Genomic DNA, 14332 nt, shown 5'->3' with positions numbered 1-14332 from the left:
TCTTCACGACAAAGAGAAAATCCTGAAAGCAGCCTGGGACAAGAAGTCTGTAACATACAATGGTAAAAATATTAGATTTATCCACAGAGACCTGGCAGGTCAGAAAGAACTGTCATGATATACTCAGAGCACTAAATAACAAAAACATGCAGCCAAGAATAAGATATCCAGCGAGGCTATCATTGAAAATAGAAGGAGAAATAAAAAGCTTCCAGGACAAACAAAAACTAAAAGAATTTGTAAACACCAAATATGCCCTACAGAAAATACTGAAAGGGGTCCTCCAAGCAAAGAGACAGCCTAAAAAGAGTAGACCAGAAAGGAACAGAGACAATATACAGTAACAGTCACCTTACAGGCAATACAATGGCACTAAATTCATATCTTTCGATAGTTACCCTGAATGTAAATGGGATAAATGCCCCAATCAAAAGACACAGGGTATCAGAATGGATAAAATAAAACAAAACCCATCAATATGCTGTCTATAAGAAACTCATTTTAGACCCAAAAAAACCTCTAGGCTTAAAGTGAGGGGGTGGAAAACAATTTTCCATGCTAATGGACATCGAAAGAAAGCTAGGGCGGCAATCCTTATATCAGATCAATTAGATTTTAAGCCAAAGACTATAATAAGAGAGGAAGAAGGACACTATATCATACTCAAAGTGTCTGTCCACCAAGAAGATCTAACAATTTTAAATATATATGCCCCTAACATGGGAGCAGCCAACTGTATAAACCAATTAATAACAAAATCAAAGAAACACATCAACAATAATACAATAATAGTAGGGGAATTTAACACTCCCTTCACTGAAATGGACAGATCATCCAAGCAAAAGATCAACAAGGAAATAAAGGCCTTAAATGACACACTGGACCAGATGGACATCACAGATATAGTCAGAAGATTCCACCACAAAGCAGCAGAATACACATTCTTCTCTAGTGCCCATGGAATATTCTCCAGAATAAATCACATCCTGGGTCACAAATCAGGTCTCAACCACTACCAAAAGATTGGGATCATTCCCTGCATGTTTTCAACCCACAATATCTGAAGCTAGAACTCAGTCATAAGAGGAAAGTGGGAAAGAAACCAAATACATGGAGGTTAAAGAGCATCCTACTAAAGAATGAATGGGTCAACCAGGAAATTAAAGAAGAATTGAAAAAATTCATGGAAACGAATGATAATGAAAACACAATGGTTCAAAATCTGTGGGACACAGCAAAGGCAGTCCTGAGAGGAAAATATATAGCGGTACAAGCCTTTCTCAAGAAACAAGAAAGGTCTCAAGTACACAACCTAACCCTACACCTAAAGGAGCTGGAGAAAGAACAACAAAGAAAGCCTAAACCCAGCAGGAGAAGAGAAATCATAAAGATCAGAGCAGAAATCAATGAAATAGAAACTAAAAAAACAATAGAACAAATCAACGAAACTAGGAGCTGGTTCTTTGAAAGAATTAATAAGATTGATAAACTCCTGGCCAGACTTATCAAAAAGAAAAGAGGAAGGACCCAAATAAATAAAATCATGAATGAAAGAGGAGAGATCACAACCAACACCAAAGAAATACAAACAATTATAAGAACATACTATGAGCAACTCTATGCCAACAAATTTGACAATCTGGAAGAAATGGATGCATTCCTAGAGGATAAACTACCACAAATGAACCAGAAAGAAATAGAAAACCTGAACATACCCATAACCAGCAAGGAGATTGAAACAGTCATCAAAAATCTCCAAACAGGGGCACCTGGGTGGCTCAGTGGATTAAGCCGCTGCCTTCGGCTCAGGTCATGATCTCAGGGTCCTGGGATCGAGCCCCGCATCGGGCTCTCTGCTCTGCAGGGAGACTGCTTCCTCCTCTCTCTCTGCCTGCCTCTCTGCCTACTTGTGATCTCTCTCTCTGTCAAATAAATAAATAAAATCTTTAAAAAAAAAAATCTCCAAACAAACAAAAGCCCAGGGCCAGTCGGTTTCCCAGGGGAATTCTACCAAACATTTAAAGAAGATTAATTCCTATTCTCCTGAAACTGTTCCAAAAAATAGAAATGAAAGGAAAACTTCCAAACTCATTTTATGAGGCCAGCATCACCTTGACCCAAAACCAGACAAGGATCTCACCAAAAAAGAGAACTACAGACCAATATCCTTGATGAACACAGATGCAAAAATTCTCGCCAAAATACTAGCCAATAGGATCCAACAGTACATTAAAAGGATTATTCACCACGACCAAATGGGATTTATCCCAGGACTGCAAGGTTGGTTCAACATCTGCAAAGCAATCAATGTGACACAATACATTAATAAACGAAAGAACAAGAACCACACAATACTCTCAATAGATGCTGAAAAAGCATTTGACAAAGCACAGCATCATTTCTTGATTAAAACTCTTCAAAGTGTAGGGATAAAGGGTACATACCTCCATATCATCAAAGCATCTATGAAAAATTCACAGTAAATATTATTCTCAATGGAGAAAAACTGAGATCTTTTCTGCTAAGGTCAGGAACATGGCAGGGATGTCCATTATCATCACTGCTCAACATAGTACTAGAAGTCCTAGCCTCAGCAATCAGACAACAAAAAGAAATTAAAAGCATCCAAATTGGCAAAGAAGAAGTCAAACTATCACTCTTTGCAGATGGTATGATACTTTATGTGGAAAACCCAAAAGACTCCACTCCAAATCTGCTAGAACTTATATAGGAATTCAATAAAGTGTCAGGATATAAAATCAACACACAGATAAGTTCCATTTCTATACACCAACAACAAGAGAGAAGAAAGAGAAATTAAGGAGTTGATCCCATCTGCAATTGTACCTAAAACCATAAAATACCTAGGAATAAATCTAACCAAAGAGGCAAAGAATCTGTACTCTGAAAACTATAGAATACGCATGAAAGAAATTGAGGAAGACACAAAAAAATGGAAAAGTATTCCATGCTCATGGATTGGAAGAACAAGTATTGTGAAAATGTCTATGCTACCTAAAGCAATCTACATGCTTAATGCAATCCCTATTAAAATACCATCAATTTTTTTTCAAAGAAATGGAACAAATAATCCTAAAATTTATGTGGAACCAGAAAAGACCTCAAATAGTCAGAGGAATGTTGAAAAAGAAAGCCAAAGTTGGTGGCATCACAATTCCAGACTTCAAACTCTATTACAAAGCTGTCACCATCAAGACAGTATGGTACTGGCACAAAAACAAACACATAGACCAATGGAACAGAATAGAGAGCCCAGAAATAGACCCACAACTCTATGGTCAACTAATCTTCGACAAAGCAAAAAAGAATGTCCAATGGAAAAAAGACAGTCTCTTCAACAAATGGTATTGGGAAAATTGGACAGCCACATGCAGAAAAATGAAACTTGGCCATTTCCTTACACCACACATGAAAATAGACTCAAAATGGATGAAGGACCTCAATGTGAGAAAGGAATCCATCAAAATCCTTGACCCAGGAGAACACAGGCAGCAACTTCTTCGACCTCAGCTGCAGCAACTTCTTCCTAGGAACTTCCCCAAAGGCAAGGGAAGGAAGGGTAAAAATGAACGATTGGAATTTCATCAAGATCAAAAGCTTTTGCACAGCAAAGGAAACAGTCAACAAAACCAAAAGACATCTGACAGAATGGGAGGAGATATTTGCAAATGACATATCAGATAAAGGGCTAGTATCCAAAATCTATAAAGAACTTATCAAACTCAACACCCAAAGAACAAATAATCCAATAAAGAAATGGGCAGAGGATATGAACAGACATTTCTGCAAAGAAGACATCCAGATGGCCAACAGACACATGAAAAAATGTTCCACATCACTCAGCATTGGGGAAATACAAATCAAAACCACAATGAGATATCACCTCACACCAGTCAGAATGGCTAAAATTAACACGTCAGGGCATGAGAGATGCTGGCGAGGATGTGGAGAAAGGGGAACCCTCCTATACTGTTGGTGGGAATGCAAACTGGTGCAGCCACTCTGAAAAACAGCATGAAGTTTCCTCAGAATGTTGCAAATAGATCTACCCTACAACCCAGCAACCACACTACTGGGTATTTACCCTAAAGATACAAATGTAGTGATCCAAAGTGGCATGTGCACCTGAATGTTTATAGCAGCAATGTGCACAATAGCCAAACTATGGAAAGAGCCTAGGTGTCTATCAACAGATTAATGGATAAAGAAGATGTGGTATATATATATATATATATATATATATATATATATATATATATTCAATGGAATACTATGCAGCCATCAAAATGAAATCTTGCCATTTCCAAATACATGGATGGAATTAGAGGGTATTATGCTGAGCGAAATAAGTCAATCAGAGAAGGACAATTATCATATGATCTCCCTGATATGAGGAATTTGAGAGGCAAAGTGGGAGGTTTGGGGGGTAGGAAAGGAAAAAATGAAACAAGATGGGATCAGGAGGGAGACAAACTATAAGAGACTCTTAATCTCACAAAACAAACTGAGGGTTGCGGGGGGGAGGAGGGTAGGGAGAGGGTGGTTGGGTTATGGGCCTTGGGGAGGGTATGTGCTATGGTGAGTGCTGTGAAGTGTGGAAGCGTGATGATTCACAAACCTGTACCCCTGGGGCTAATAATACATTATATATTAATTTAAAAAATGTATTATTTTGGCTACTACAGTCACAAGGGATGGACGACAGCTGGATCTTGGTGAGTGGCCTGCAGTATTTGCTTATCCTTGCAATGAGTTTATCCCTCTCAATCCCAAACTTCTTTCCTCAATGAACTAATAGAAAAGCCAGTAGTGGGGAAACTTCAGCAGGGAATGGAGTACAAAGGATACCTGGTACTTGTAGATGGTTCTATGAACATGAACCTCACAAACACAGAAGAATACATAGATGGAGCACTGTCCGCACATTTGAGTGAGGTTCTTATAAGGCATAATAATGTCCTGTACATCAGGGGTATTGGAGAAGAGGGGAAATGAGAGGATTTTTTAATATATTTTATATATATATATATATATTTTTATATATATAGGCATGTATAGGCAATAAATATATATATATATAGAGAGAGAGAGGCATATATAGGCAATAAATAAATATATATTTATAAATACACACACACACACACACACACACATATATATAGGCAATACACATGCGTTTTTTTTTTCCAACTTGAAAAGAATGTATTCTTTTTCCGTCTTTGCTGCCACTGCTCTTCAATGCAATCCTGCATCATATCTCTCCAGAAATGTGGCAAAAGTCTCCTGATGTGGGGGGCAACTGGGTGGCTCAATTGTTTAACCATCTGCCTTCAGTACAGGTCATGATCTCAGGGTCCTGGGAGTCTTCTTCTCCCTCTCCCTCTCCTCCACACTCATGCTCTCTTTCTTTCCTTCTCTTTCAAATGAATAGATGAAATCGTTTTTTTTTTTTTAAGTCTCCTGATTTATTTTCTACTTACATTTCCTACACTGCTTCTAGAGAATCTTCATTAATTTTTTTCCTTTTGATTTAGAAAATAAAGCTGATTATCACACTTCAACTTTGAAAACCCAAAACTCTTATTTCTAGTTGATTATTGAATGAAGAGTCCAACTTTTTGGTTTGGCAAACAAAATTTCACAATCCACCCCACTTTATCTTCCAAATCATCTCTTCCTCCTCCATCTGCTGCCACACTCATCTTTTCTGGGGCCTTGGAGACACCAGATGCCTTCATAATGCTCCCTATACCTAAGTACCTCTACTCTCCTGGAACACTTCCTCCCACCACATTTTTTTTTAATTTAATAAACCCCAAATAATCCCTCAATATTCATCTCACTAATACCTTCTAAATCTTGTAAGATGAGGTCTTCAGTGAGACTTCTCTGGCAATATTGAAAAGACTGCACTGATTTCTCTACTCTCACAGTCCTTTTTTGTTCTATCTCTGTAATATGATTACACCATGACATTACAATTTATCTGTTTCTATCTTCTATTCAAAATAGACTGTGAGCTCCTCAAGAGCAGAGGTGTCAGTATATTCATTTTTAAAATACATCTCCTCACCTTCACCTGCAACCACAAAATGTTTCTTCTAAATGTTGTATAAATGTTTTTCAAGTGAATGACTTGATTTGGTGACACAGGCAAGAAAATGTAGTTTGCAGCATTTAATAAGTTTGCCCTGTAGAAATATTCACCTATTGGAAGCTATCAGAGTCCAAAGATATAACTTTTTAAACCATTAGTACTTATTCGAAGTCCAATTATTTAGCCAATGGTGGACTGTGCATTTTAGTAGGTACCCATTTAATTCTCTCATAGGATGGATTATCTCCTTAAGTTCTGTTTACTTCTTTCTTTCATTATTCTGCTTTCTGTCTTTCATAATCCATTTCTCAGCCTGTTGGAGCATTTGTTGTTCCATTTCTGAAGGATTTGTATCCACCCACTCTGCTTGTGCATGTAATAGGAGAACCAAGAGGAAACAGGATGCAGAAAGACGGATCAGGGGTGATGTGCCTGGGTCCTGTTCACCATCTCTAACTTGACAGGAACCAAATATCAGAAGCACCATCAAATCCAGGCAAATTCCTCTCCCCTCTCCTCCTCTGCCTATAAAGGTGACTCCTTTAGTCACCTGTATAAAAACATGTCTAGAGTTATGACAGTGTTCTTCATATATGACAGGCTGTCAGGTAGAAAAGGGGCTGGGATTGTTCGTGGGGTCCCAGAGGACAGAACTATGACCTGACAGAACTATGAAAGTGTAGGGAACAAATTCCCTACCAATGAAGACTAACAGACAATGGATGAAGGGTTTTTGTGAGGAGGTGAATTGCCTTCACAAAAGGTATTTAGGTAGAAACCAACATTTGTCATAAAATTTGTCAAGGTGGTTCAGGAAGGAGGGATTTCGGAGCTGACTTCCAACAACAGAATCTATGAACTCTACATAACATAAAAACTCCCCTCCCTCCTTCCCTCCCTTCCTCTCTTTCTTTATTTTGCTATTTTTTTTTACTAGAATTCCAAAAGATTCAGCTAAAATTATGAGGGCTACTGAAACAGATAGTATATGCTGCTCTTAGCTGATATTCATGTCCTTTAATCAACCCTGTTGCAATCGAAATGCTAACTTTTATTAGGAATGATTAGAAAAGTAAGGTTGGCTGCACCCTGTGACTTGGAGTATAAATCCATTAGTAAACTTAAAGGGTTACTATATGTTTTCCTAAAGGACATAATTTACTAACAAGAAAAGAGAGGACCTGTGAAGAAAAGTCTAAGGAATTTATTTTGATCATTAGCTTGAAGTTTTTGGATTAAATAATGTGTTCCTTTCTTATGCTTTACTTGGGCACCCTATTTTCTTCCTACGTATTAAGGCACAGGAGTGAAGTCCCATGAAATCATTTCTAGAGTGATTTACAAAGTGAAAATTGTAGTAACTTATTGGGCAAAATTAGTTTTTAAATAGATTTGGTTTTTACGTAACATTTGAATTATTTAAATGTCAAGCTATTTTGAGTTTATTTCTCATTAGTGCTAACTGGTACGGTGTTGATTTTCCCCAAAAGAAAAATGCTTGTTAATTTGCAATGTCTGTCACATAATGAAACATTTCAGAAATTAGATCTGCAACCTAGATTTATGTGTGAATCCTCAAATGGTCCAACCTGGGACTTCTCCTTTGTTTATGAAACACTTACAATATTGCAATGTTACATTACCATGAAAATAGTTCAAGTTGTATTTTTGAAATGGTATCACATATGTGAGAAATTGGACACCAGGAGGGTTGTACCCATGGATAAATGGTTTATTGTGCATGACTTCAAATGGTGGGTTTAAATAATGCTTAGAAGAAACACTCATGTTTTACCTCCTTTGCACAGTTGGAATAGTACTGAATGCTTGTTTGGAAAAGTGAGGGCAGGTTAAATTTTACACTTGGAAATTTATTGTTAAATTTCCAGACTGTAGTTATCATAAACCAAGAAATTTTAAAGCTGGATGAATGTGACAATGTGAGATAGGATGAATTAAGGGGAAATTACTGAGATAAAAGTGAAGAGCCTTCAAGCTGGTCCTAGTTTCGCTATTATTTAACTGTGATCTTTTGTAAAACTTTAACTTGATCTCTAAAATCAGGGATAAAAGGAATTGGATCACTTGGTTCTAATGTCTTCTTAAGTTTTATGACTAAGAAGATAGCTACATAGCTCATGTGCAATTTGTCCCTAGGGCTTTTATATGCCTCTTCTTCCTCCTTAATTAAGATTAACTCTAATATTAATGTATACCTAAACTATAAAAATAAAATATAAAATAGTACACAAAGGTAATCATTAATAGGCATTCAACTACAAATGACTAAAAATGAACAATTGCAGGTACACCATGTTTGTATAATCACATTTCATACTTTGTGAAAATGGTACTAATGCTCTCTAAGTCACAAAGGAAAATGGAATATGCATTATCATTCACTCATTCATCCATTTATTTATATATATTAAATAACTGATTATTATGTTTTAGGAACTATTTTTTTATATTTTTATTTATTTGATAAGGAGAGATATCACAAGTAGGCAGAGAGGCAGGCAGAGAGAGAGGGAAGAAGCAGGCTCCCTGCTGAGCAGAGAGCCCAATGCGGGGCTAGATCCCAGGACCCTGAGATCATGACCTGAGCTGAAGGCAGAGGTTTTAACCTACTGAGCTACCCAGGCGCCCCTATGTTTTAGGAACTCTTATAAGCTCTATATACGGTGATAAACAAAACAGACATGGTTCTTTCCATTGCATATTTTATCATCTAATTGACAATTAATGGAAACTATTTAAATACCGAAGTAGGAAGTATGCTGAAAGTTATAAAGAATCAAACACAGCTCTGAAAGAGTGAAAGAGATTTACAGGGTGAGGCTCAGGTGTTACTTTAAATTGGTTGTAATTCTGACATAAAAAATGACCACCTGGAACTACCCTGCAGTCGAGACCACCTTGCAAGGGGTAGTTTTCTGCTGGTGATGTTCTTACCAGGCATGACTGATTCCAGGCCATGATTTTAGGCAGTTTACGAAATGCAAAGGAGAAAGATGCTGCCCTGTGGACATCCCTCATCTCTATCTTCCACCACATCCCACTGATGGTCTCCCTGTCTGTAGACCCCCTCATACGCCCCACTACCACATCATCAATCTCAGTCATTCTGAGGCTTTTATTGTTCAATCATCTTGCTTTTCTTCAAGAAAAAAAAAAACAAACACACACACACACACAAAAAAAAACACAACAGACCCCTGATCTAGAGTATTGTATTCTAGGCAAGGACCATTTAGCTCTTTCAGTTGGGTCGCTTCTCCTACCAAAAGACATGTGGAGTCAAAAGACTGAGGATACAGAGCCAGTTCAACTAGTTTCAATAAATGTCTTTATCTCTCTAGAGAGTCTAGATCACTATGATATCCACCTTACAGGTCATTAAGGAAAGCAAATACAGTGAATGAAACCACGTTTTGAAAACATATAGTGCCAAATAAATGTCTTATTTCTATCCCTCTCCAATAGTCTCAATACTGACTCCTGCTTCCCTCCCTCCCTTCCTTCTCTTCTTTTCTTCTCCTTCTACAATCCTTCTTCCTCTGCCCCCCCCTTCATCTTCATTCTTTCCCTTCTAACCCTTCATCTCCCTCTCATCCCTTCTTTCCTCTGTTACTCTTTCTACCTTCAAGAATTTTTTTAGCTTCTATTACATATCAGGAACTTTGTTAGTAAGCACAGTACAAATATAAAATAATAACCATGAGAAGCATGGACTCTAGAATCAAACTGAGTCCAAAATGTATCTGTTTATGCTAAGCGTTTAGCACAGTTCCCAGGACATAGTTCATGCTCAAATACACCCAGAATTTACAGATGAATAAAGGCAGAAGTAATAATAAACTTTACTTAGAAATATTATGGAAGTTTGCACAGGAAAGAGACCTTGGGAAGGGTTTTGAGAGATGGAAGAGCAGCAATTATGTGGAAGTAGTGATATCGTGTTCTTGAATTAATAGATTGAATAAATGGAAAGAAGTCATCACTCATTCATTCCTACAGACATTTACCAAATACTACTATGTGTGGACCAGCCTGAATATTAAAGGCATAAATGTGAATATGATTTTGTTAAGGAGGAATTGAAAATATTTTAGGAATGGTAATGGCACAGTTGTGATGCTGTCAGGTGTATGTACGTATATGTATAATACATAAAGTTATATGTGTGTGTGTGTCTGTATCCCTGTCTATACATAGATAAATATAGGTTGATACTTATCTTTTATATCTACATACCATCTAGATGTGCTTCAGCCTAATCCAGAGTATGAGGTGAGTGGGCAGAGTGTGCATAGAACAAACAGGACTGCACATGAGTTGACAAGCTCAATAATAGGTACATGGAGTCCTCCAAATTAATCTTCTATACTATATATATTATATATTTTTATATATATTTTGTATATATACATTTTTTGAAGGAAATTAATATATAAGGTTTAAAATTAAACCTTATATATTATATAATTTTAAAATTAAAAATAAAGTTTAAAAATGAATATGGGAAGTCAGTCCTCTCTTTATAGTCACATGTGGGACAGAGATACTGGATACCACTACTTGCCTTACAATGTGATGTCTGCATGGGCCATTTTTCAATAAATAGGGGATAAGAATCCTGAAGTTAATGGAGGGTTTTGAGGTTCTAGGTGATTTTATATATGAATGCTTTTCATATGCATCACATTAGTAGCTCCCTTGAGAAAGACCTTGGTATGCTTCCTTTTTTAGTGTGAAATAAATGGGAGAAGCAGGTGGAGATCTTATAATAACAATACTAGGCAGTTTCCTCATTCTAGTAATTATATGGCACTTCCATTGAAGCTTCTGGAATTCTAAAGTTCTTTCAAGAGATACATAATCTATCACTTTTCTGTAGAGGGATTCAAAATTGGAGACACAAAAGTGAATTAGTCATTATGTTGCCACTATATAATGGAATAGCTGATGTGCTATTACCTCAGCATTGCTTTCTCTCAGCCTTTATGATTTTACCTGCCTCCTGAATGTCTGCATTTAATACCTCTCTCCAGATGTCTTAATCTGCATTTAATTCCTGCTTGAATCTACTTTTCTTTTTTGCTCAGATTCCTAAATTCCTTAGGCTCATTCATGCAGTCTCTCTATTCCTACAGTTGCTTGCCAAGCCACCACATTTAATATCATTAAAATTTCCATTGCTGTCTTACGATCTTTCTTTCTCAGATCATTAAATAGAGGCAAATGAGTGGGTGGGAACTACAAATAGTGTTCTATTAATTAACCAACTAAAAAGATAAACTTTCTGATGTTATAAGGCATAAATATCTCTCTAGCTGATGACAGAAACATACACCTGAGTTTATGTATGTATTTACTTCTTATATCCCACCTCTTTCCAAAAGAGAGATGAGTTAGGATATATTGACCATATGGTTCATTAAAATAAATAAAAAGGTAGAAAGGTCTTAAGAGAAAAAGAAGTAAATATTAACGGGGGCTAATTCAGTTGCTTTGATGATTAAGCATAAAATTTGAATACCATAGAGCTGAACAATAATGTTCGACAATCTTCTTTTCTTATTACTAGTTAACAAAAGAACATTAATTTTTATATGTGAAAAGATTGAGACATTTACCTCTGTGGTTTACTAGATTGGTGTCCTAATTGAAAGTAAATGCTGGTACTAATTTAACTGTTAGATACTGAAATATTTATATAAAACCACTGTATCTCATAATTTTGTAATTATTAAATTTAATTGAAGTGAACTATATTCGGATAGCTTCTAGGTTCTAGAATGAAAATGAGAAAAGGGGAAATTGCGTGGTAATGTTTGTTTTACACATATCATTCTATGTGTAAAATACAATCAACAGGATGAGTTTAATAAAAGCATGTATAAAATATTTATGGGAATGCAGATTAAAGGATGTATTCATTCTTTCTTGTGCATGGAAGTGTGATGAAGGGAAATAAGGAGACTTCTGGGACATTGCTGCCCCATCAGAAAAAAAAAAAAAAAAAAAAGCCCCAGACAGAGGGCCCAGTGGAGTTATCTAACCAACCATCTCTCACTAACAGTCCCATCATCAAGTAGCAGAGACAATCCATGCCCCCACATCCTGTGCAAATTTCTGACTTATGAAAACTGTAATAGAATGGTTGCTGTTTTACCCACAAAGTTATTTTATTTTATTGGCTGGGGGAGGAACTCTTATGCAGTAATAGATATCCAAGACACTGATCGAGTTCAGGTCACCACTCTTCTTGTCCAGATTTCTCCAAGGCCCTTTTTTTTTTTTTAATTTGTTTATTTTCGGCGTAACAGTGTTCTTTGTTTTTGCACCACACCCAGTGCTCCATGCAGTACATGCCCTCCCCTCCAAGGCCTTTTTAACAACTTCTCTGCCCTCTGTCTTTGCCAGTTTCCACTCTACTCACTACATGACAGAAGAATCTCTCCAAACATCTCCCTGATTACATAACTTCCCCGGTTAACAGCCTTCAGGCGGTCCCCACTGCTTTAAAATGACCTCTAAATCTCTTCATGTTACTCCCTGAGTCTTTTCACAGGTTAGTCACAGTATGACTTTGTTTACATTCTATCTTCACCTCTGTGTATCCTCCCTCATAGTAAACTGTAACCCAGCCACACTGATGATGTGTAATTCTCTCAGACATGCCACAGACCTCCCAACCTGTGAATATATTCTTGACTCTGCCTGGAATGTTCTTCTCCACTCACTTCAAATTTTCCACCCTCCCTTTCACCTGGTTAACTCCTATATATTCTTCAGATTTCTGTTAAAATATCCTTTCCTCCAGACATTGCTTCTTCAGGAGTAACACCAGTAATACCTATGCTGTGAGCATCCCTAAAACTTTCTTGCACCTTGAATGCTCCTGAAATACCATCACCATGAAATTAATCTTCAACTTGTCTTCATTCCATGGGCAAGACCAAATTTTGCTAGTGGTTATCACCCATTAAATCTAGCTTGCTTCAACCATAATGTCAGTTTCCACCATAATCTTGGTAAAAATATCTCCAGAGAAGTCTGAGAAACCTGATTTCCAACCATGATTGACAGTTCAACTCTTATTTTTACAGGCTACCCCTGAAAGACATTCAAGTTTGTGTGGCAATCCTATATGATGTATTATATATTAGAAACTAGGAATAAGACAGCTGATTCTTTCTGAAATGTCATGGAGGAAAGATACCCCAAATCTGTGCTGAATAAAAAGCTTTGGATCCTTGAGATAGCCTTCACATTCAAACCTCTCACTGCTGCCTCTTGATGTGAAATGGTAGCTCATCCTTCTCCTCAAACCTACAAGTGCACACCAGTAGGAAGAAGAAAACAAGGCAGTGAGAGCCTGTGATGGGAAAGAGCAATGCTGGAAAAGCAGAAGGTAAGGAGGAAGATCATGTGACTTTTAGCAGTCTTATGGGGCAGACCTGGACAGAGGCATTGTGTCCAGTCTGTACCAGGTAGGACAGTGGAAAGAATCAGGAAGAATCTCTGAGAAACACCACCAGGTCATGATTTATTTAACTTCGATTTGTTTTCTATGGAGTCACTATTGACAGGATCTCAGTCTTCAGCCCTTTCCTCTAAAATGCCTAATGGCTTTGCTGGTGAGAGGCTAAATCTGTCCTTTTGTGATTTTATACTGACTTCAATGAAGAAAGATCCACAGTTGTCATGGTCAGGCTTTATTTTTCTGATTCTTATGAAAAATATATTTTTTAAAGATTTTACTTATTTATTTGACAGAGAGATACAGAGAGAGCACAAGCAAGCAGAGTGGCAGGCAGAGGGAAAGATGCAGACTCCCTGCTCAGCAGGAAGCCCAATGCGGGGCTCAATCCCAGGACCCTGAGATCATGACCTGAGCATGATCAAGGCAGTCTCTTAAGCAACTGAGCCGCCCAGGCACCCCTGGAAAATCTTATTTATTGAAATTAATGTATGTTTCCCTTTTGCCAGTAAATAATTTATGGCCTTGTTCTCCTCTCCCCACCACCCACATTCCCTCCTGAGCTATTTCCTGGGTTCCTCTTAAACCTTTTCCCCCCAGATAACATTTTCAGCTCTGACAACAACATGAAGTCCTGGGGCCACTTGGAAGTCTTGGACTCCATCCTGGAAAACACTGCTTTAGGGATCTGGTCTCATGGCTCCTTGTCATACTCCATTTCGAAA

The sequence above is a fragment of the Meles meles genome, chromosome 7, assembly GCF_922984935.1.
Source record: "Meles meles chromosome 7, mMelMel3.1 paternal haplotype, whole genome shotgun sequence".
Classification (NCBI taxonomy): domain Eukaryota; kingdom Metazoa; phylum Chordata; class Mammalia; order Carnivora; family Mustelidae; genus Meles; species Meles meles.
Note: the sequence above shows the minus strand (reverse complement) of the source record.